We start from the raw sequence: 22,816 nt of genomic DNA on the forward strand, positions 1-22,816 counted from the left end.
TCACTAATAACACCGAATCGAGCCTCCGAGCGATTGCAGAAACGGAAGGCAATTCTTGTTGATTTATCGAAATAGTTAAACTGCTGGCCCGGTGGGAGCGAAAAAGGGGGGAAAAGTAGCGTTCCGGCACATAATTAGGCACTCTTAGGAAGGCGCAGGAATGCAGCACGGGAATAAAAGGCAGCCCCAGCTCTCGTTAACGGCTATTTGTCAAAGTTAAATTTATCTTTCATTTCCTCCCTTGAGCTGATCTGTGGCCGGTGTGGTGTGGTTGCTGTGCGGCGGGCAGATCGCGCTCATTTGCAAACAGCCGAACGATTAACGGAAAAGTATCGTTAGTTCACTCCCGTTCGGATAGCCATTTTCAGTGGCTCCAGAAACCCGCAGTGAGGTATAATTTTGGTTTTTTGCCGTCGTTTTTTTCCTTTTTCAATCACAAAAGCCAAAAATCAGGTGCATCACAATCTTGAAGATCTGCAAAAAAACATGTGCGCCTACACGTTCTCCGGTAATTTGCTCCACTAGTCAGACGTGAGCCAACCGAGTCACTGACCAGAAGCTTTAGCGTAGGGGGGCGAAAAAAAAAGCTCAGACGCAAAACTATATGTTTACCTTGTGAATTTCCGCCTCCATTCCCGATGTGGTTGGTGCGGTTGTTTGATCATCTATCGACACACACACACACACATCCAATCATCCTCCGGTTGGTTGGTAGCAGAGAGAAATGAACGCAAGATGCTTGGAAGCTAATCAAAGATGAAGTAAAGATGGAATGATACACAGAAAAAGGCATCGCAGCGAGAGGTGCTGTGCGCTCCCGAATGTGCAGTAGTGTTCTCCATAAGCACACATCTCAATCAGAGGCGATGGAGCATCGATGAACGGAACCGAAACGTAACGAACGTTGACCATCGCGCCGGCGGCGGCAAGTGAACTCCAAAAATGGTTGAATTCTCGGATAGGTTCTCCGGAGCCTTCTGAAAGCGGCAGCAAAAGGAAAGGCGTGGAATCACTTTCGATACCCCAGAGCATTACCCTTTCCATCGTAGGAGTTTGGTCCGGAGATCTGCTTCTCTCATTAGATGATTGATATCTTGCCCCGGCAAGGTAGCAACCGTGTCCATCCTCCAGCAAGATGCTCCACCAGGGTAAAACGTTTTTACGCCAACCCCGATACCTAGTCGTTACCTATCGATGTTCGTCAGTGTTTGAGCAGAAGAACCAATTCCCCGCGCGTTACGTCACGTCCGTGCGTTCTGCCGCACGCTCCCCGGTTTTCGGTGAAAGGTTCTTTAATTATAAATATTTGATCTACGATTCACTTTCCGGCACTTCTAGCCTGATGACGACGGTGAGGTCATTTGCCCGGATGAACCGATACATTAAAAGCGATGACTTGTTGAAAAGCAGCCAACAGCCTGCTTGGCAAAGACGCATTCCGCGCTAACGCGTGTGCGTGTCGTCACTAAACCCGTCTTGGTAGTGGCGCGGTACTTGGAATTTGCAACACTAGATCCATTTTCGCCACCGCTACTTAAGCGATCGTGCTCGCTACCAACCCCACAACCCATACGGCACCGGAATGTCGAATGGCACCGGAACTAATGTCGAACCGTGTGGCGTAGCCGTTGAGCAGCTCGTGACAACGCCTAGCGTCAACGCACATTCTGTACGGAACACATTCTGTCCAGATGGTTGCCATTTACTATTTCCATTCACTTTGGAACGCGTAACAGCGTCGATGGCGCTCTGAGCTCTCCCGCCTCGGAAAGAATCGAAACCAAATGTTACGCTTCAAGGGACGGTTCGTTCGCGTTCCGTTCCAGGCGAGAAGTTTTGTTCCCACTTCCCAATATCCCCAACTGCTCCAAAAATGACTCAGCATCGTTGTGGATCGAAACCGTGCACCGAAGAAGACACACCGGCAGCGTTGCCTAGGCAGCTGAAGTTTGAAGCGCTTTGAGTACCGTTTTCTGCCGTTTTTTCTTTTCGTGTTCCAAGCAGGTGACACTACTAGCCTCTGCCCCACCAAACTAACGCACAATTAGCTGGCGCTCAACCTAAGGAGGTTAATGAAATGAAGGCAATGAGACGTTTCATATCTTCCCGCGACGACCACAAAATGCGGTCGAACAAAATGGCACTCCACGGGATGTGTTGTGTGAGGTTCACTACAATGCGCCCTCCCACTGTGCCGCACTGTCACGGTACAGGAGGGACGAACGTGCTGTGGTGTGCCAGGCCAGCTAGCCGAGGGTAATCGCGCACGGCAGGACGGCTGGATCGTAAGTGATCCTCGATCGAGGGAGAGAGAAAATTAAACGCAAACATTGCTGTTTAAGCACGCGCGCTCACGTGTCTCGGCCCGCCGTTAGGGGTCCTGCTTTTGATCGTTTCCGAAACCGGGGGATGGGGAGAAGATCACCCGGCCAGCACAAAAGACGAGATTAAACGTTACGCTACATTATGGCGCGCGATATGTAGCCTGTAGCGGGGCCTGCCACTCGGAAATGTCATGCCGTGGTGGTTGTGGCTCGTCTCGGCTGACATTCAGCAGCCCAGAGAACTCCTTAACGCAAAGAATGGTTTGCGCGTTTGACCCGCTTTTTTACGCGATCGGAAAACCGACCTCTTCCCGGGGATTGCCCACCGTTACGATGGCACTGGGAAAAGAGGTCAGCGTTCCCGAAGCCGTCGGCCAGACTGGGGGAGGGAAAAGGCATATTGTTTTCCACCGTGCTCCGTGCGGGCCAATGCCGGGTTGATGGATTGGTGGATTACAATAAATTCAAATGAACCATAAAACAGAGACCTGGTGCTTCCCAGCCGGTCTCGGAATTCAGTTGCCTGGGTTTTGAGGGCTTCAGTTCCCAGCAATCGTTTCCAGAATCTAGTGCCACTCTCACGGCCGCTTCACACGCGTGTACGTGTGTACCCCTCCCCTGGTGAACCGGTGCGTGGTAGAAATGGTGCTCCGATTCCGATGCCAGCAAAAGGGTTGGATCAGCACAAGTGGCTCCCGAGGCAGCAGAGCAACAGCCCTGCCAAACAAAACGGTGCTAAAGCGTGCTTGTGATACGCCTCTGCCGCTGCTCTGCTCCGGGAAGAACCGTTGAAGCAATGCAGCACTCAACCGGAACCGTCCAGTTTGCCCGGTCAGCAGCTCTCTCCAGCAGCGCTCTCTCTCTGAATACATTCGGAGCCCTGCTGATGCCGGGTGGAAGTTTTAGTGGCTTGTTGTGGCTTGTACGTGTGTGCTGGTTCTGTTTTGTTCTTCAAATCTTTCCTATAAGAAGTCTTTAAAAGCAACATCGCAGCAAAAAAGAAAATGTACACATTCGTAACTTCCCCGGAGCGAATGATTTCTTTCACCCGTTGTTGTTGTGGATCCAGGATCTCGAGTTGTTGGCGTGAGTGCTGCCTGACCGGACACGGGAGATACACAGCTCCCCTCCCTGCTCGAGTCCATCCAGACGTATGGATTGGTGTGTTTATCTTTCTTTAATTAATTAATTAAACGCTTCACTCGAACACGGGAACGTTTTAGCGTGGTGTGGCGGATACCCAGGAAGTTCGGTTGTTGAATGTTTTCGTTGAAATGCGTTCTACAACAGCGAGCCAGAACGCTCGGTAATACGATCCACTGCGACAGAAGTTAAAAGCTTGGAGGGGACGAAGAATTGGCGGGCACTGATGGAAAACGGGAAAGCCAGGGGAAGAACTAAATGGAAGCTGTTTGTCTTTCGACCGCAAACCGATGCGATGTGATACTCCCTTTTTCTTCCCTTGAGGGCCTGTGAAGTTTTGCACACATTTGGGGCCAACCAGGGCGAGAGAAAGAAGGGAGCAAAAAAACACAGCAGCAATTCATCGCAGTGTTTTCTTCAACCTCATCTTTTGCGTCTTCATATTCGAGTAGATCGGCAAGCTTTTTTTTTTTTTGTTCCGTGCAGGTTTGGATGAACCGGACAACTTTGGATGGTTTTAAAATTACTTTGTCATCAGCTCTCTTCTGGCAAGCGGGGCCTTGCCGCCATGCCGCTGTGCGGTATAAAATTGCCGCTTTTTTTGTTATACTTTTAGCACAGTGCCACTGTTTAAATTTGCACAAAGAAATGTACTCCCTGTTTGTACACCGTGGCCGAAGACGACGGTGGCGACAGAAACGACAATTACCAAACGGCTGCGGCCAAGACAACCGCACCGAAGCTGAAGCCAAGACCAACGGGCGCCTCGGCTGGTGGGCGCCACCGAGCACCGAAAGCATGTGGAACCGCGTGGCGCTAATGAAGACACACTTAGCCGTCAATTAACACATTATCGCTTCTGGAACGGCCTTTAAAGGAATGCACTCGATGGGTGTTTTTTTTTTAAAGGGAATCTTTGGGAGGTAGTGTTTTTTTATTCCTGGAGAGATCAACGCACAAACCAGCAAAGATGTTTGCACAGCATTATAAAAGATAAAACAGACACTGTAGGGGGATAAATTGCTCAATCAAGAAAGCGTTTGGAGCTCAAGGGCTCCGGGCTTCATTAAAAGCAGAGGGACTAGATTAAAATTTTATAAGCACCGTAAAACAATCAAACCATAGGGAGAAGATGTCAATGATTGGTCGCCCATTTTCAATGGCACACCGGTCATCCAAAATCCCATTAAACGCCCGTTACGTCCCGTGAATCTTCCGTGCCGATAAAACTTGCCGAAGGGACATGATGAGAAAACCGTTAAACCGAAAACTTCACAACAATCGTAACAGTTTACGGTGCCGGGTTCTCGCTGGTCGGGGGACCAATTCGCCTCGCTAAACAGCCAATCGATCGGGGACCGTATAAAGCAACCCAACATAATAATAATCATCATCATCATCAACATTGGGCCCGCTCCCCGGTTTCCCGTTTTTTTTTCAAGTAGAGGATTCTGCCCGCCCCGGTGTGTGATCCCGGCCGCGCAGCTCCAAAGCCAAACCGGACCAACCGAAAAAAATGGGTCATTCGTTCAAATTCTTTCGCTCGATTGCGAATCACACCAAACGGTTGGCGCACTGGTCACACTGGTACGGACCGGGGGACCGGGAGACGCGCGAGCATAAAATCCAGATGAACGAACCGATAGGAACGGGCCAGCCACGTTTACGTAACAGTCTGTTGCACATAAACATACACACAAACACACAGGCAGACACACACACAGTCCAATGTTGATCCCGCGCGTGTGTGCTTGTCCCCTTTGGGTCCCGCAGAAGAAGAGAGAGAAAGAGAGAGAGAAGAGAATAATGTTTGGCGCTGCACGGAGGCCTTCAACACGGCCCTAAAATGCTGGATGCTGCCGGAAAACAGGGTGGAGCGGGAGGGAAGATCCATGGATCCAGAACCGGGAAATCAATCCAATTTAAATGATAAAAGAAAACGATTTTCAAGCATATCATCGATAAAGCTTTCCGCTGAATGGGTCAACCAGCTGCGGGGGGGGGGGGGAGGGGGAAAGGAGCAAGAAAATAAAGCGAGCATAAAACAGACCTTTGCCGCGGATTAGTGCGGAAGAGGCAAAGGGAGAGTGCAAAAAACGACCGGCCCAGGGAATGAACGGTATTTTCTCTGTTTTCCTCCTCCTCCTCCTCCACCGGCTCGTCCCCGGAGTTAACCCGTTCCCCGGGCAGCAGCGAGCAGTGAGTTCACTTCCTTCGCGTTGGTTGGGGCCGTTGTGGGCTTTTATTTTCCTTCTCTCGGTTCACTAATGCCACCCGTTTATCCTCTTCCGTTCTACCGTACGGTGTGCGGTAAAGAACTTTCCGAAACATCCGACCACCACCACCACGAGTCCAACGATTGGGGATGGAGCGCATGATTAAGCAGCGCTCCGAATCTCCGACGAAAAATCGAACCGAACGAAGCGTAAGATCATCATCATCGGATGAAGGGGGCGTGGAAGGTGCAGGGAGTTTAGTGCGTCATCGTGGATTATCTTCGGTTGATTATTTCCGCCCCTGCCTCTCGGCGTTCTCGATGGCTTGCGCACCGTCCGCGAGATCTCGTTAGAATAAGCTCGACGCCGCGGTGTGCGCTGACCGGAAGCAACGCGACACCCTTATGCATCCGGTGTGCGAACGCATCCGGCCTGCTACAAAAGGCCCTTTTTTAAGCTCACCGAGACAGAGAGAGATCAAAAAAGGCACCAATCGTTGACAGACACACGGAGAGAGAGAGAGATATGTACAAGGGTTGGATCAAGCATGCCAGCAAACAGCGACTGTCCAAAGGCGTTTGGAGCGAAGGCAAAGAAAGACATCACCTCGGCTGACACGCTGATCAAAGGGCAAACTATGTCTGTGTGTGTGCACTTCTTTCTTCCCGAACCTTCAAAGGGCATACGGGAATAGTGATGACAACGACAGTTGCAAAAAAAAGTATGAAGTAACGGGGAATCATATTTCTGTGCTGCAAACATGAACAAGACATCATCGGTGCACCCTTTCGCCCAGCCCACTCCCAGCAGCACGTCCTATGCGCACCGCACGCCTGGTGGCACTAACGAGACAGTGGTGCTTCGCTCGACAAAAGCAAGAGCAAAAGGCCATGTGCACAAGGATGCGCTCGTGCAAAGAAAAAGGCTATCATTTTCACCTCCAAACACACACACACACACACACACGCCACCCAGCCCACAGGACGGTGACACTTTGCGCGCGGGGATCAATATTTGCCAGCGCGCGACCGTGTGTTCCTCTCACTCGTCAACTTGAAACGACGACTATTAAACTGAACACGTTCGTATGTCACTCAGCCGGCAAACACACACACACACACGTATCGTTATCGTCGTAAGATGGCTTGTCATCTTCAAATCGATTACCACGGTGCTACGGCAGCAGCTATTTGCATAACAAGTTCAACAAGTGCGCTGCTCTGTCGGAGCGTGCGAAGCAGAAAAAGAAACCTGTCTCGGGAGAAAGAACAGCGACCAGTGACGACTAGCGGAAGTATCTCGGCCGGGCCTGTTCCCGGGGCCCGCTGACAGCATCGCTGACACAAGTGTGTGCCGTTCGTCACCCGTCCCAATTGCGCTGACGCACGGGGGGCGAGAGGACCAGGGACGTCGAACAAACGGCTGATTAGGGGATTGAAGTGTTACAATGACCCCATGGTTGCGGTGTGTGCCTGCCCATTACCCGGTTTATCCTCTCGCTCGCTCGTCGTGGCAGTCGCTGCCGTTAACGCGTCTCGCAATCGATAAGGAGCAAATTTGCTGCGCCTCGCATCACACCCTGCCTGTTGTTTGCGGAAAGAAAATAATTAGTCCCACAAGCGTTTGCCGTATCCTACAACACACACACACCCAGACGCACAAAGCAAACAGGTCTAATTTTCCTCTTCGACGTTCTTGGGAAGTAGTTACCAGCGCGGGGTTGGAGGAAATATTGCTAATTTATTCATTAAGACACCGCACTCCCCCTGGCGTGGATCGAGCAAGTCTTCCCTCCAGCATCGGTTCAATCCCGGTCAGTCCGTCAGTCTTTTCGTGCGTCAAGAAAGGAAAAGCAGGAAGTGGACAGATTTTCGTTTTTATTCATTTCATTTTCCCTTGCGCAGCATCTCGCCAGTGTATTTCCCCAGTGGCGACCACTAACAGCACAGGGATGCGGGAGCAGCAGCAGCACCGTGTTCCGTCATCGCTCCGGTCGGGGTTTTCCCCCGCAAATTTCGTGAAGCGTATCGTCCTCGTCCGGCTAAAGCATCCCCGCTGTGTACGATATTGGAAGGGAGCGAAACGAGCGAAGGCAGAAGGGCAGAAAGCCTCAAACAACAAGCTTGATGGACAGCCTCTGCCCTGCCATCCCCATTGCGGGCGTAATGAAAGCAAAGGGGCCTCGTCCCATCCCGGAGAAAATTGCATTTTCTTCTCGCATGCTGTTGGATTTGGGGGAAAATCTTTATCTTTCGACCATCAACATCCGACACACACGACCGTGTGCTCTGGCCTGCGTCTCTGCGATCTCGCCTCGTTTCTGTCAATTAGTGTGAACATCTAACATCCCCGGATGGAAATTGGGTTTCCTTTTGCGATCCCGAACGACGAGCCGAGCAACAGTTTTGTGGTACGTACGTATATCAAAAAGAAATCTGTCCAAACGTTGCAAGAATGCAGCTGTAGTAACACCGACCAACAACTTGACAACTTTTCGATACCCATCCCAGTGTGTTGCTCCGAACAATGGGCGATTGATTTGCTTTCGGGAGCGCTTACCTGACATTTCGTTGCCATCCTTCCAGACAATGTTCCTACCAGACGTTCTGCTACATTTTCCAACCATTCCAACCATTCCCTTTTTTAAGCGCCATGGTGTCAATTTGCATCAATGTAGAAGGGCGCCCTACACTCCCATCGAATCAAATTATACCTTCGCTCGTGTGTGTGCGTGCGTTCGATCTGATCCGTAACTCGATACTCACGGAAGAATCTGCTTCCCAACGTCACCCACAAATGGCTGTAACTGCAGGATGAATTTGATTCCGGCACATCGGAAGCAACGGAAACAAGGCTTGTCATCGTATTTCCTCCTGCCTTTAGACACACACACACACGCTTCGCTCACGCTCCCGCCCACTCTCCCGCACTCACGAAATAGTGAATAAAGCATTAAATAACAGCTTCATGCCCATTAGACGCGTTCAAAGCGATCACATACACGTTCCTGTGTCGAGAAGGGAGCAAAAATATGAAATATCCTTTCGCTACCAGCTCGCCCGGCCAGGAAGGAGGGCACGTAAATCTTTCGCTATCGTTCGCCTGTCAGCGTCATGCTTCGAGCGCACAAGGAAACAACCCGGAAACATATCGCCGGGGTTGCGCATCCCACAACCACTCATCCTTTTTATTTCTGTTCTCTCTTTCTTCTTCTCTCGAGGGTTTTGGGGAAAATGTTTGCTCTAGCTTCAAGTCACCTTTTTTTTTTTCTTTCGCCAACGCCCAAATCTGGAAAGGGATGTGTTACACGATCGCTTCGCTTGTGGACTATCATTTGTTGTAGGGGCGAAGATTGCAGTCCGGGGGCGTTTTTTTTGTTTCGCTTCTCTGTATGCGTAGCGTTTGTGTCGACAAACTCTACGCTACACGGAACAATCGGAAAAGCGTCTGTTTGTTGTTTTGTAAGCGGTCGCACAGGAAGAACAGAACAGAAAGGGGGAGATGAGAAGATGCCGCTTCCATCCCATTTCCGTTGGTCATTGATTTTCCGCGACCTGTAGGTTTTTCCGGAGCACTGACACACACACATACAGCAGTGAAAAGAAATGGCCAGCCGCACACGACGGGAACACACGGGAGAAAATTAGATAACGACCGTAATTCAGCGTGCGTGCGTGTCTGGTTTGGGACGGGCAAGGGGACGGATCGTTGGGTTGGGGAAATCTCATCGGAAACTGCCTCATTATTTATTCATCTGGAAAATTATCGGGCTACAGTGGAAGCAGCTGGAATGGGCAGTGGGTTGACCCGTTCGAGCAAAAGGGTGGTCCGGTTTGCAGTAACGCTTCGGTGGAAAATTGGAGAATAAACTCAAACTCCTTCCTTGGTGGAACGTTTTCTTGTGTTGGCTAGTGAATGAATGAACGAACAACGAACTAGGTGCTCTTTGGAAGAACCATAAACATACACAAACATACAAAATTGCTACCTTCTGGCTGGGGATACTGTCCTGAGCATTTGCTCTTCTGTAGGACTCACATTGAAAATGAAAACATTAGCCACAATAATTTACCTAGGAAAAACATGATCGTTCAAGCGTATCACTCTAATGGATCTCTTCTGTATCCACGTGTTACGGCCATCCAAATCCATGTGCTGCCCACGCCGCGTCTTGCTTGAGCTCACTGCTAGAGTAAATATTATGGCACGGCCAAAAAACTTGAAAACGCCTGTCGCCGAGCGATGTGCACACAGGAGAGTCGCTTTTCGCTTCTTGACTCGAGCGAAATTCAAATCCTGATGCGTGCACACCGGGGGCAAAGATAAATAAAAGCAACTGTTGCTGCCCTGTTTGAAAACATACTGCTCCCTCCTCGCTATTCCTCCTATACTCCCTAATGTTGTGATAAGCTTGTCGTATCTAGTTGGGCGGCGCCGGTGTTTTGCTTCTTTGCTCCACTCTAAGTACATAATTTTCCAAACGGGACGTACTCAACCGTGGCCCCTACCGGAAAACCGAACTTTCAATTCTTCCCACACACGACCACACGCCACTGCTAATGGTTGTTGTTGTTGTTTTTGAATGTCCTTAAGGGCAGTGGGTGCTCGTGCTCGAACCGGGCAATTTGAAGAAATCAAATTAAAAGTACAAATACGGCACTCTTCGAAGCGGACCCGGCGAGTCCATCAAAAACGCCACTAATTGGAACGCTTCACTGAGCAAATCGTGGGTGTGTTTCGCGGAGTGCTTTTGTGCCTCTTCGTTTGCATTGTTGCCGCAGTCACTGCTTTCTTCGGTGACACTATCCTTTGCCTTTGGTAATTTATAAATTAATCATCGGAAGAAAATATGCAACCAGCGGTGATGGTCAGCAGAGTCGTTTCGGTTGAGTCCGCGGAGCCGCTGTTTGATCGCATTCCTTTTCTGCAAATGCTAATGGGTGGGGTTTTGGGGGTAGCAGTTCGGTTTTAATTGGCAACAATTAAATAGGCCGAATAGTATGCTTCAACGAATTGCCACCGGTTTGCCGAAACCGTTGGAAGGAATGTTTAATTATGTCCTTACGAATTCCCTTTTCCTGGCGCTTCCGTTGCGTTCTTCGATAAAATCACCTTTAAAAATGTCATTGTTGTAGGACTTGTCGAAGACAGCTCCACAGGCACCTTTTGAAGCGACATTAAATTAACGTTTGTTTGTGTCTTTCGTACGTACCGACTTATTTTTCAATCTCCAACAGTAATCCCGTCCCGTCACTCTGCAAAGACGAAGACTTCTTTGCGAAATCGAATAACTCCAAACTTCAGTCAATATATTAGGATAATTCAATTTAACTACCCATCGCCCCGCTTATCAACAACATTCGATTATGGCACACACACAAAAAGAAACTCCCACACGGCAAACGCCACAGCAAACAAAACAACCTAACCTGCGTGAATCAATTTGTCAGCCAAATTTTTCTCTCCTCTTGAGTAAACAGATAAATCTCACCGTCCGCATGCCGCATCACCGCGCTGCTCTTCAGCGCGTTGCTCTATCGCGTGACTGCCTCATTCGCTGAGGCGCCATCTACGCATACTGCCTCCGGGGCGTTCTAATCTTACGGGCCAGCCGCAGCAACGAACGAATAAAAAGCAACCAATTCTTGCCGAGATTACCGGTGAAATATGGGCCCTCCGTGATTATGTGATACACGCCGCCATGATCGCCGCCCCGCCGAATCGGAGATGAAAGTATCAATCTAATAATCACAGCACACAGCACGAGCGGCAGCACTTCGGCTGGGGTGGAGAGTTCCTGGTGGACCACAAAGCTCCCCGGCAGCAACGTAACAAATTGGTACCGATAACGGATGATATATTTGTTTTGTGCGCTTGTTTAGTAATCGGAGATGTTTTTGCGACTCCGAGGTTCTGAGATGGGGGGTAGCGTACCGTGCCGTGGAAATGGCTGTATGTAAGGTGCCATTGCCTAACTCTCATCAACAAGCACACCGAGCAAAGGACGAAATTCGAGAGGCATTGTTGCAGCGAATTAATTATACAGTGTAGTGGTTTTGCCAGGCACGAGCAACAGCGGTGATGTAAGTGAAGCAATGCCCCAGGAAAAATCCTTCCCCAAGAAAGTTAACCACCAGAACTGGGCTCTTGTACAGCACAGAGCTGCAATTTGTCGTATGTGCAGCAAACTTGCGCGCACTGTAGTTGCGGTTTTTTTACTGTCTACCTGTCTCCTTCTCTAATGATGATACCTGCATAATCCACCTGCTATGATGACGCCCCCTGCACACGAAATCCGCAACGTGTGCCTTGTACCTGTTGGCTTGACAGAGCATACGTTTCGGATCAACGACGAATGACTCCCACCACTCCACATCCACAAAGTTCCTGGGTGTGGCTGCACACCTAACGAGCGTGGTTTTTTTTTTTCTAAAGAGAGCGCAAGAGAGCGCACAGGGAGGTGAAATTATTAATTTTAATTGAAAAACTTTCACGATATTACTAAGTCGTCTGTTTTGGCTTTCGTTTCAAAGCCGAGTCATGCAGTGTCATGCTTGGGCGCTGGGGCGTTTGGACCTCCCGAGACAGTCGATGGGAGCAAAATCCCTTTTCCGACCCTTGCTCCTGCCCTTGTCTGTGCGTGTGTTTGTAAATGTGTGAGTGGGCGGGATTTTTCTGATGAAATTTTAATGAGTTTTCAAATCGGTCTACTTCTACGAGATTGGTTAGTTTTGCTCTAGAACTGTTCGCCCACAGAACGGAGCGCCTCTCGCCCAACAGGTTGTACCACGAACTTGCTCATCTCTCGACATCTTTGCTGACGATGAGCTACGATTTTGGTGCAATGGCTAGCTTTATCCCTAACAGACGCTGCAGTTAAAGCATAGCGTAACAACGGTCCCTGTTTTAAGTTCGCCTATCGCTTCCCATCAGACTGCAGCAATGACTAATTAGCAATCGTGTCCATTAATCAAATGATCCAATCTCGTGACCTCTCCGGCTTGTTGTGAGACGTTCAGCACAGCTTCTTCAACTCTGTCAGTAGCCGTGGACAGCCTCTGACTGCTCGAGTTTCCCAACTGAGTTTTCCAAAAGGCAGGCATCACAACAATAGCGCTGCCGCCCAAAATCGTGTCTGCCGCGTGGGAGATGCCAATTTGCTGTCGCGGAGCAACATCATCCCCTGGCCGGTTCGCGGAAGATTCAAACGCACACACACACACAGTGCTATTGTTACGCCTTCGCACGGGATGGCTTTTAATTATGCGCACCGGGTCCAACATTTTTGGAACAAACCTCGCAGAGCCAGACAAACAATTAGTGTTTTTGTTGGTGCATTTCACTGTTTGCTTGTCTTTTTTTGCCATTTACAAGCAACAAGCGGGTAATGTGCTGTACACCGAGCGACTATGCAACTATGCTTGCCTGGCGGAGGAACAATTTAATTACAAGCCATTGGGACCCCGGTGACCTTTCCCAGCCGAGAGTTCTCATCAATTGTTTGAGAGGCGTGTTTGCATGTTTGCTGAGAAGATGTGCGATAGTTGTGACTTTACAAAGAGAGTGCTTCTTCTTACATTAAGGATCATTACTTTTTATTTGTGTGTAATGTAAAATGGTTGAATGAGATGCATCGACACCTCCAGAGGTTATTACTGTTAGCAAACAAAAAGCCACAGACAGTTTGGGTTAAATTCTCACACTGCACACTGCCGTAGAGTCTCTGGAGGTCTCAGCATCGTCCAAACAACCGAAGCAACCGAAAGCCGAAAATGTCGAAGACCTTCACCGTCAAGAGACGGGTCCACCAGACAATGCTGAGAACGGTTTCCTCCACCGAACCGACCGTCTCATCTTTTCCACGTTTTGTACTGTTTTGTTCCGAAACCTTTTGCACCTTGTGCTCTCACTAATGTGTTCTCACGAAACTACACGCCTGGTGAATGACTTCAAAGACGCGCAAAATGCAACGCACCAACGGACACAATGCTCTCGGGTCTGTAATCTCCAGAATCCATCCCGTCGAAGATCTTGCCGTGGCGTGGCGGTTCACCTCACTAATCGCGACCCATTGTTTGACGCGCGGGATCACTTTCACGTTCAACGCACTAAATGGGCATTGCCAGGACCCAGTCATCATTACAAACCACATCACATTTCTGTTTAACGCACTTGCCTTATCACGCGCTAAAGAACGGCGTGTACTTTCACTGCAGATGGATATCGGTTTTCCATCATCCCATGTCGGACATTATCGTTAGCATGATCATCCTCATCAGCACAGCCCTAACGATCGTTCCCATCCATTATTAGCTACTAGCACGCGTACTCTGCCGCTGTGAGAAGCATCGAAGAAACTGTGATTATGTTTCCCCCGTGCAGGCAAAAGGCTAATTAACAAAAGACAATCGATGCCCACACACTTCCACTTTCGATCGGGCTTTGGAAACCGAACCGCAACTACCTTCATTCTTTGCCTTCGTTCCCACTCCAACGTCACCCCAATGCCGAATCACGCAGCAAGAGCGGTGGAATGTGTTTTCCCACTAAGCTTCTCCCTCTTAATCACGCATCTTTCTATTACCTTTTTGTTATTTTTTCCGTTTTGATTTAATCCGCCAATCTCACTTTCATCATTTCAGCTGCGTACGCCGACACTTCTGCGCTCCAGTCGAATGCACCACCAACGCGCGCACTAGTCACTGCGCCCGGCCGGATCACCTCCTCAGCACAGCACACAAAACTGCAGACGACCTGGGCTGCACCCAACTGTAAGCGATCAATTATCAAACTATCTTCTTTTCGCAACCGAAAAACGCACACCGCACACTGCAAAATTAGATCACCTGCAGCACGATAGAAACGGCCACACAACACACGTGCTGTTAACACACTGCCCAGCGGACGGTAGCACTATCCAGACACTAGCACCAAGCCCTCCCCCTGGTAGCGTACACTGCAACGATAATGCCACTAGATCCACCCGCGGCGCATAGCAAATGCATCCACCACCCGGCAATGCTGGCCGGTGTTTATGTGTGGAGAAACAATCACGCCTCAATCGCTGGTGTAACCCGAAACGTACTCTACGGCACACTGCCAATGTACAACGGGGCTGCAACTAAGCTTCCTTACACAGAGAAAGGGCCCAGTGGCACTCACACGCACGCACACACACACGCACTAACACACGCACACACGGTAAACCTCCCGGGAGGGTTTTCTTCGTATCGGCCCCGTGCGGGAAAACAACACACAAGCGGTGCCGGGAAAAAAAAACGTGTGCAACGTTTTTCCGCGGACGTTCCGGTGTGCAGTCCCTTTGGCAAACGGTTCACTTCACGCACGCTCTGTTCGGTTCGTGTTCGACTCTGCTGCCTGCCGGACGCGAATTGCCGACCGTTGCGATGGAGATGCAGCATCGGACCCCACCGAAACGAACCGAGAGCCGTGCGCGTGCAACATGTGGGCACGATGCGACGACACGAGAACCAGCGAACTTCCCAAGCAGCGAACGGTGAGTTACTACGGTGAGCTACGTTTTTGTAAACAAGGTTTTAGGCACGGACATGGTTTCACTAACAAGTATGTATGGTTTTGGTTTAAAAATGGTTCTGATATGTTGTTTTAAATTACATCGCTTAAATGTTTTTTCCCATGTACGTCAAAGTTATTTCACTACAAACAGTGGGCTTCTGATCATACTAGGACGGCAACGAATGTGACAAAGAAAGTTCCATGAATTAAATGTAACATTCTTTGCTTCCAATGTGTTGTATAATTATATGTCTAATTTCTTTAAATTTATAAAATATACAGGGTTTCGAATCATATAAGGGAATAGTTCAATCACTTAGGGGAATGTTGCAAATCGGTAGGGGAATATTGCATGCAAGCTGTGGATGTTTGCAATCACTTAGGGGAGTTTTGCAATCGATTAGGGGAATGTTGCAAGCGTACTGTGGAGCTGTCAGCAGACTGTGGGTACCGCTGTAAATACCTTAACATATTTTCGTCAATCTTACGTACTTATCATGTTTAATTATGGCTCCGCAGCAGGATTTATTTAGTTTATCATGTGTACAGCAGAATCCCACACGAAAACAACTCCAAACGATGTTTAAAAAAAATATCATCGGTACCAATTCTTAGCTTTTTACACCGGCACCCACAGTCTGATGACAGCTCCACAGTACGATTGCAACATTCCCCTAATTGATTGCAAAACTCCCCTAAGTGATTGCAAACATCCACAGCTTGCTTGCAACATTCCCCTACCGATTTGCAACATTCCCCTAAGTGATTGAAATATTCCCTTATATGATTCGAAACCCTGTATGATATCACAAATAAGCCTGCTCGTTTAACTGCTCGTCACTCGGCACTGCTCGTCAAAGTTTAGCCCATGAGAATAACCCACCCGTCCATGTATCATAGGCACTCATGCTGCCGCTGCTACCGAATCTTTCGCATACAAACCAAGGGTGTCGAACCCTTTTATAAAACAGTTACGGAAAAACGTTTGAACTGTATGATTTGATGGCAACAGCTCAGTTTTTGAATACTTTCCAACAAATTACTTTGAGATAATTTGGGACCACTCAAACTAGTGAAACATTTTTCCATATAAAAGAGATTTTGTAACAAAAGCTGACCTTAAAGTTGTTGTTGTTCAATGCCGTTGCTGTTTCACCGGTCCCACCGGAACTCATCTTTACACCGGCCCGGGTTTCTCTCACTCTCACAGTAAAGGTATTGCCGCTCACGCACCCAAAACCGTTAGAGACGCAACATTTCTCGCACCCTGTGTAACGTTGCAGCCCCTCGATAGCCGTTTGCTTGTGCAGGTGTAACGATGGGCCACCACCTTCCGCCACCGTTCCGTCCGCCTTGATCCCCTTCGGGCAATTGGATGGGACGAGATCGATGATAAATGAAAACCGAACGACACCCGGGGAAAAGTTTACTTTGTACTTGACTTCTAGCCACAGCTGGTCGCCCTGTCAGCCAGTTTCCCTCGCCCGCGTCACAACACAGCACAATTGTTAGCCCACCCCTTGGGGCCTTGGGGGGGGGGGGGATGGAAGCATATTTTTGTTGTTGTATCCTTTTTGCTCTCTCTCGATCTCCCTTTCTGCCTCTCTCCCTCGCTCCCGTTTTTTTATAACACGCCACCCACTTGTACCCTCCAGTACGACCCAAAACCCCAACGCCACCACCACCGTTATCCGTCAACGCGCGGGTATTTATGCGACTTGTCATTTCAATTTTCTGGCCGTTGGCAGCAATTTTCGGTTATCAATTAATTTCTGCTGTACTGCACATTCACTCATTCAGGGAAGGCAGGCGAATGATTGATTGCTTTCATCCCGATTGAGTTTTGTGTCGTAATCACTTAGAGCATCACGGTTTCACTACACAAAAGGTTTGCGATTGCAATGTAGCACTCAGCAAACCCTGTAGAAAATAAGTGATTGTTGGAATTTTGTACAAAACAGTACCATTTGGCAAATGTTTGTGCCAAAGAAGTAAAGCATTTCATCTGCGGACTTGTTTCAATTTCAATAATGACAGCGTACCTCTCGGAGTGTTATTTTTATTGCTCGTCAGCCAATTATATCGATGCTAACAATGGACACCCGAGCCAGTGCGTATAATGGAGCTGTAAAACAAAGCAGAAGAAACATAAATTTACCAAATATCACTTAAAATTATCATTGCCCAAACCTCGGCTGCGCCACAACGATAACTGCGTGCCGGGGGAGAGACGAAGCAAAATATTATTTGTTTCAAAATTGCTGCGGCAATAAATCGCTAATTTTCTCAATTGTACAAATTTTATTAGATTTCAATCGTGCTACGGGAGGCAACATATCAACCGCACCGATACGTGTTGGATACGTTTGTTTCAACTGGTCGCGAAAAATTGAACCCCGTTTGCGCTCGGTACCGCAGCCACCAAGCCACAAGAAAAGGAATGAAGCAACAGCCGGAAAGTATATGCTTGCCGACTCCCCGGGTTTGTGTGGCCCTACCGTATTGATGGTCGTCCGTATTGGGGTACGCAAGTCCAACCAGTGGCAACGGCTATTCGTCTGCACACTTAAAACAAAAACACAACCCTGTTTCACCGGGGAATCGGCGGCAAAAGGGATCCGGGAGAGATCGGGAGACGGTGCAACGATGCACGAGTTTGCACTAATCGCCACTGCCAAATCCATTCAGCTCCACGATAAGAGCTGCGTTCGTGGAGACCGGGTCCGGTTTCGGTGTTCTCCTTTTCTTTGCGAGCGTTGGAAGACTCCCCACCGAAAACAAAAACTTCTCAATGACTTAAGCCTCGGAGGAGGATCTCGGGATAAAAATTAATATCCCGACCACATCAGCGAGCGAGGCCAGCACACCACACAGGCATGGGAAGATCCACGGACTAAAGGCGGATGAATCATTAGCCTTGAGACGTTTGGCGGCCAAAAAATCGTGAACTCAAACTTGCGCCAGCATAATTGACCCACAAAAATCGCCTCAAGACACTCATACACACACACACACAACCCGAGAGGTAGTGGCGATGGTGGGATACAATTCATAATCCTTAGCAAGAGCATTGTATGTTGCGCGAAAGGCGCAGATCCTTGCATTGTTCTTCCCACAAGCCACTTCCCACGGCAAGTGCTCATGGGAATGTACGAGGTCGCTTTTTTTGCTGGATCTGCTGCGTAAAGCTGTGGCGCAAGAAGTGTACAGCCACTCGGCTCCAAATGCCTTCCTAACGGCAAAGGAACCACCACGGCGCGGTAAGTAGCACTTACCCGTTTGCCGAAAATTTCTTGCATTTCCTTCGCAAACGCAGCGCTACTGCGCTTCTCGTGGTCGTGCGGAAGATAATTTTCATGGGTACTATTATTGCAATTCCTTCGGCACAAAGCCCACGGGTAATGGCGTGGAGGGAGCATGGTCTGAATGAACTTAATGATACAATAACATGCAAATATTAACTCACAAGTGCAGACCCGCAAACTGACGCCGAGCCGGTCGAGCAGAGCATAATCCACGCAGTAAAAGACAATGCAGAGAATATGGGAAGAATTAACCGGTTAACCGGCATTCAGGTTGCTCAATTGTGTGTGACTCAGTCGCATTTGGTTGCTGCAATCGTGCATTGCGTGCGTGTGTGTGTGTGTGTGTGTGGTTGATGGCAAATTGGAAGTCATCCCGAGTGGACCGCAAGAGCCACTTCGTGGTACACGCTGCCGGCGGGCCCAAGTGCAATCAGGATGCAATATTTTTAACCATCTACGGCTATGATTTGCTTTGAGAGTTGCTCAAGGGAATAACTTGCAATCTGACCGTGCGTTTGCCTCCAGCGGTGCAATGTCTGGGAATTGATCTAAATCTTCCTTTATGAGGCACGTTCGGAGCCCGCTACTGCCCACCACTGGATGAATGGAGGGCATGGAATAGTTTATAATAGTTTGATTGATGAAATACGACCAATTGTAACGATGGCCACACCATATGTCACTGCTATGTGGGGCAGTAGCAACGGCGCGTAACGCTCCCGCGTCATGTTCCGTTTTGCACTTTCAAACGTTTCGCCCAAACGAACCTTGAAATGTGTTTCCCCTCACTCTCTCCAGAACTCCAGTGAATGGTTGCGCCCTGTTCCAGGAATGCCTCTCCCCAACGCCCACCATTTAGGAAGCTTGACTTCACAAATTACAACCCCGCGCACACACACTCGGCGACGGGAATCTCCAAGAAGAAGGACGAAAAAAACGATGAGTTTAAGAATCCATTCTTAACAAAAAAAATGAGAGAGACGGAACAAGAAAGGATCGGAGCGGCAAGAAAACAGTTTCCATAAGGTGCCGCACTGTGTCCGGGGTGAAGATGTTTTATTTTGCTTCGCCACTTCCCTACGCCCGGGCAGCCGGATCATTTTGGCCGGATTTCCGAGAAGCTGCGCGACCGTTAATCTGGCCTGGCAAAAATTCTGCCCGCGAAGGCATACAGGCAAGATAAATGATGGATTGCAAAGGTTTCGGGGCGGTCTTTCCCCACCGTGCGCGGGGCTGCTGCTGCCGGTTTCAAGCTGGGCGAGACTTATGATTATGAGCGCCCGGCATGATGTGGCTTAAACGTTGTTTGGCAGTTGTTTTCGTTGTTGGCTGCCTTTGGGCCGAATGATCGTGGAGCTTCGAATTCCACGCTGACACTTGCTCCACTTCAACAACAAACGGAACAAGTGCCGACGGTGTAGGTCAATGAAAGAGCACCAAATCCCCCACCATAGCCCATTTGACGGGTCGTTGGGTTGCTGGAAAAAACAGGCTGACTTTCTGCGGAGGAGAGAAGCATTAAGATGATTTGACGGTATTTCATAGATTTCTCATATTTCAGCTAAATGACAACAGTACATTTTGCATTAATTTCAGCCTATTTTGATTATAAACAGTGCACTCTACCAACTTTTGGTCCAACCGAATAAATAAAATAATACAGAACACTGCACATCATATGATCTCGGCCACAGAAAAGGCTCAAAAAGGGCGGACCTCTCCGTGTCGTGTGCCTACGGCCGAAATATGGTGCCAAAACCCGTAACAGACTTCTGGCGCATTCAGCACCGGACGGTTTATGTTTTGTATCGTTCGCTTTGTTCCACTTTTTTTTCTCGATTGCTGCTGTTGCGGCTCTTTATTTGCAAACAAGAACAAACTCGTAACGGTTCAACCGAGGCGCCGATAGCAAAGCATAACACCACATCTAAGATTAGGCGATGGCGATAGTGTACATGCGGTTGTGATTATGGATTCGCGCAAACGATTGAGTGGAAGTTTCTTATCCATTTCCAAAGCCAGCAGGCTCCTGCAGGCAAAAACTTGAAGAATCAAAAACATTCAAATACCCGAAAGAACCAGCCCAGCAGCCTCATGCGGCGGCACAGCATCGCAAATCGCTACCGTACACGCGTACGTCCACGTGTGCTCAGCCAAACGATAGTGTGTGTAACACACCAACGGCCTGAGATTTCATTCTTTCCAGTGCTCCGCTTGTCCATCCATCTTCTCTGCAGAGCAGAGGGTGGCATTTACACTCGCTTCAGTGCCTCACTGCTCCACATTTCTGGGGCGGCGAGTGGGGGCCACCTCACAGGCCCACGGCAGCTTTTTGCCCCGACTGGAACATCCCGGCCAACTGGTTTTCGGCTTACCGTTAATCCTTGGATACTGCGACCGGGAGTGACGACAAATCCCGAGCGACAAAAGTGGGCACGGAAACAGCAGCGCACGCCATGCTGCTGCCACCCGTTCTGCGGAGACTCGGTGCAACATAAATTTTCACCCCACCTTGGGCGATTTTTCACGTCGTCAGCTTGAGTGATGGTTACGTGCGGAAAGATGAAATTGATTTATGATCGCTTGCGTAAAGTAGCAGACGACGCGGTGGGAGAAACGGGGATATCCGGAAAGGGGCGAGTAGGGTGTCTTGATCTTGTTTGGGTTGGCAGCACAATTGTGAGGTTAAAGTTGTTTGCGGCCCGCGTGTAACGGGTGCCGTTTCATTGATGCAAAGTTTAAAGGGTCCTTCGGGGGCAGCGGCGCTTTTACTTTGTAAAGCGTTATTGATTTCCAAATCGATTTGAAACACGCCGCTGAACCACTATTCTCTTTTGCAAACATTGCTGGGACCATTCTCTGTTTTTATTTCCAAATAAACTCGCGGAAAAAAACGCATCCCGACATGGCGATCCCTGAAAGCTGTTTCGGTGTTTTTGTTTGCTTCGTTCTTGTAATTTTCACTCCCGTTTTAACGCACACTTTCAATGCTTGCTCCATGCTCGTGTCCGTGGACGGTATTTCGAACGTTTCGTTTCGATAGTGCAACGGAAGTACTTCCCTCGGGAGGTTCCGAACCGTCCGCCGAATGATAAGATAATTGGAATGTGTCGTGAACATTTGATCAGCCCGGGCATGATTGATGGGATTATAATTTGTTTTTTTCATCGCCCTGCTACACCGACCAGGGACGGAAGGGCCCGTACGTAGTGGGTGTTTGTTTGTGTTAACTTCACAACCAGGGTGGGTCCTGTACGTTCGAACAAAGTGCGATTTCATTTCGTGAGGTGAGTGCATTCAACCGGATATGGGCGTATGGGATTCGGCGCGTTCGAATTGTGCAACAATTTGATGTTTTTATTTCATTGCCACAAGCCGTTCAAAGTGCGTTAAACAACCAACATTAAAGCTTTAGGTGAATCTCAAAGGTGAACTTTTTTTGCTACATTAATTATAACAAACCTCCCTCAACCGAATCTAATAGAACGCCTTACAATATCCTTTATGCGTTTCTTCAGTCGCTAAGAAATCTACATTAGCTCCATTACATGATTAAAAGGAAACTCTCACCACAACTCACCCGTACCCAAAGGTACTGAATGTAGTGGAACATAAGCAATAATTTTAATTCTCACCAACCCAAATACCCCCCTCCCTCTTAAGCATACACATGAATGGGGAGGTAGGCAAGAAGAACGAGGCTTAAGACAAGCACTCCGGCTGATAAGCGATACTGCCAAAGGGGGAGAATTAGTGAAATGCGTGCAGAAACCTTTCAATGTGGTATTAATATACATTTTTTGCCATGCTCAGCTTGGTTTCTCTTCTAACAAAATGTGGCTTTTCTATTAAAGGATTAGTTCTCTGCCAGGTGTACCCGGCGCTCCTTTCTGTGTGGTGAGCGCTCCGAAGGCTTTAGAAATTGGCTGAGGCAGAAATAGTTACAGACGCAGCAACGGAACAAAAAAGAAACGCGTCACTCCAGTAAGCCTCCGTGAAGGCTGTGGGTGAAGATGAAGTATGCCGGCTCTATGTAGCAACCGGCAGAAGGCTTTCACAATATACAGCAGGTTTTTACCGAATAAATGAATGGAAGTATAACGACGCGGCCGAGCAGCAGCCATTCCAATTGTATGGAGCCGGGAGTACGCGAATCCCCTTGACACAAAAGGATTCATTTTTGACAATGCGGTCCGGGCATGAAATTTACCGACACATTGCACAACAACTCGCTCCGGGGGAGCATGTTATTGTTTTTAACAAAAAACTACCATTCAATCCTATATCCCTT

The 22,816-nt window shown here is 48.7% G+C and overlaps 1 protein-coding gene across 5 annotated transcripts in view; it reads right to left on the bottom strand.

Annotated features, from left to right (window-relative positions):
• LOC121588448 (band 4.1-like protein 4) overlaps positions 1-15,090 on the bottom strand; it is a 92,752-nt gene extending 77,662 nt beyond the window's left edge. For 3 of the 5 annotated variants that reach the window (XM_041906390.1, XM_041906391.1, XM_041906387.1), the window contains exon 1: positions 14,268-15,090. The gene's annotated coding sequence lies outside the window, so the exon portion shown is untranslated. Of the gene's footprint in view, positions 1-13,384; positions 13,630-14,267 lie in introns of those variants that run through there. The other 2 variants (XM_041906388.1, XM_041906389.1) reach the window with 2 other exon arrangements.
• Between the last annotated feature and the right edge of the window lie 7,726 nt (positions 15,091-22,816).

Source organism: Anopheles merus, chromosome 2R (genome assembly GCF_017562075.2).
Source record: "Anopheles merus strain MAF chromosome 2R, AmerM5.1, whole genome shotgun sequence".
In the NCBI taxonomy this organism is placed as follows: domain Eukaryota; kingdom Metazoa; phylum Arthropoda; class Insecta; order Diptera; family Culicidae; genus Anopheles; species Anopheles merus.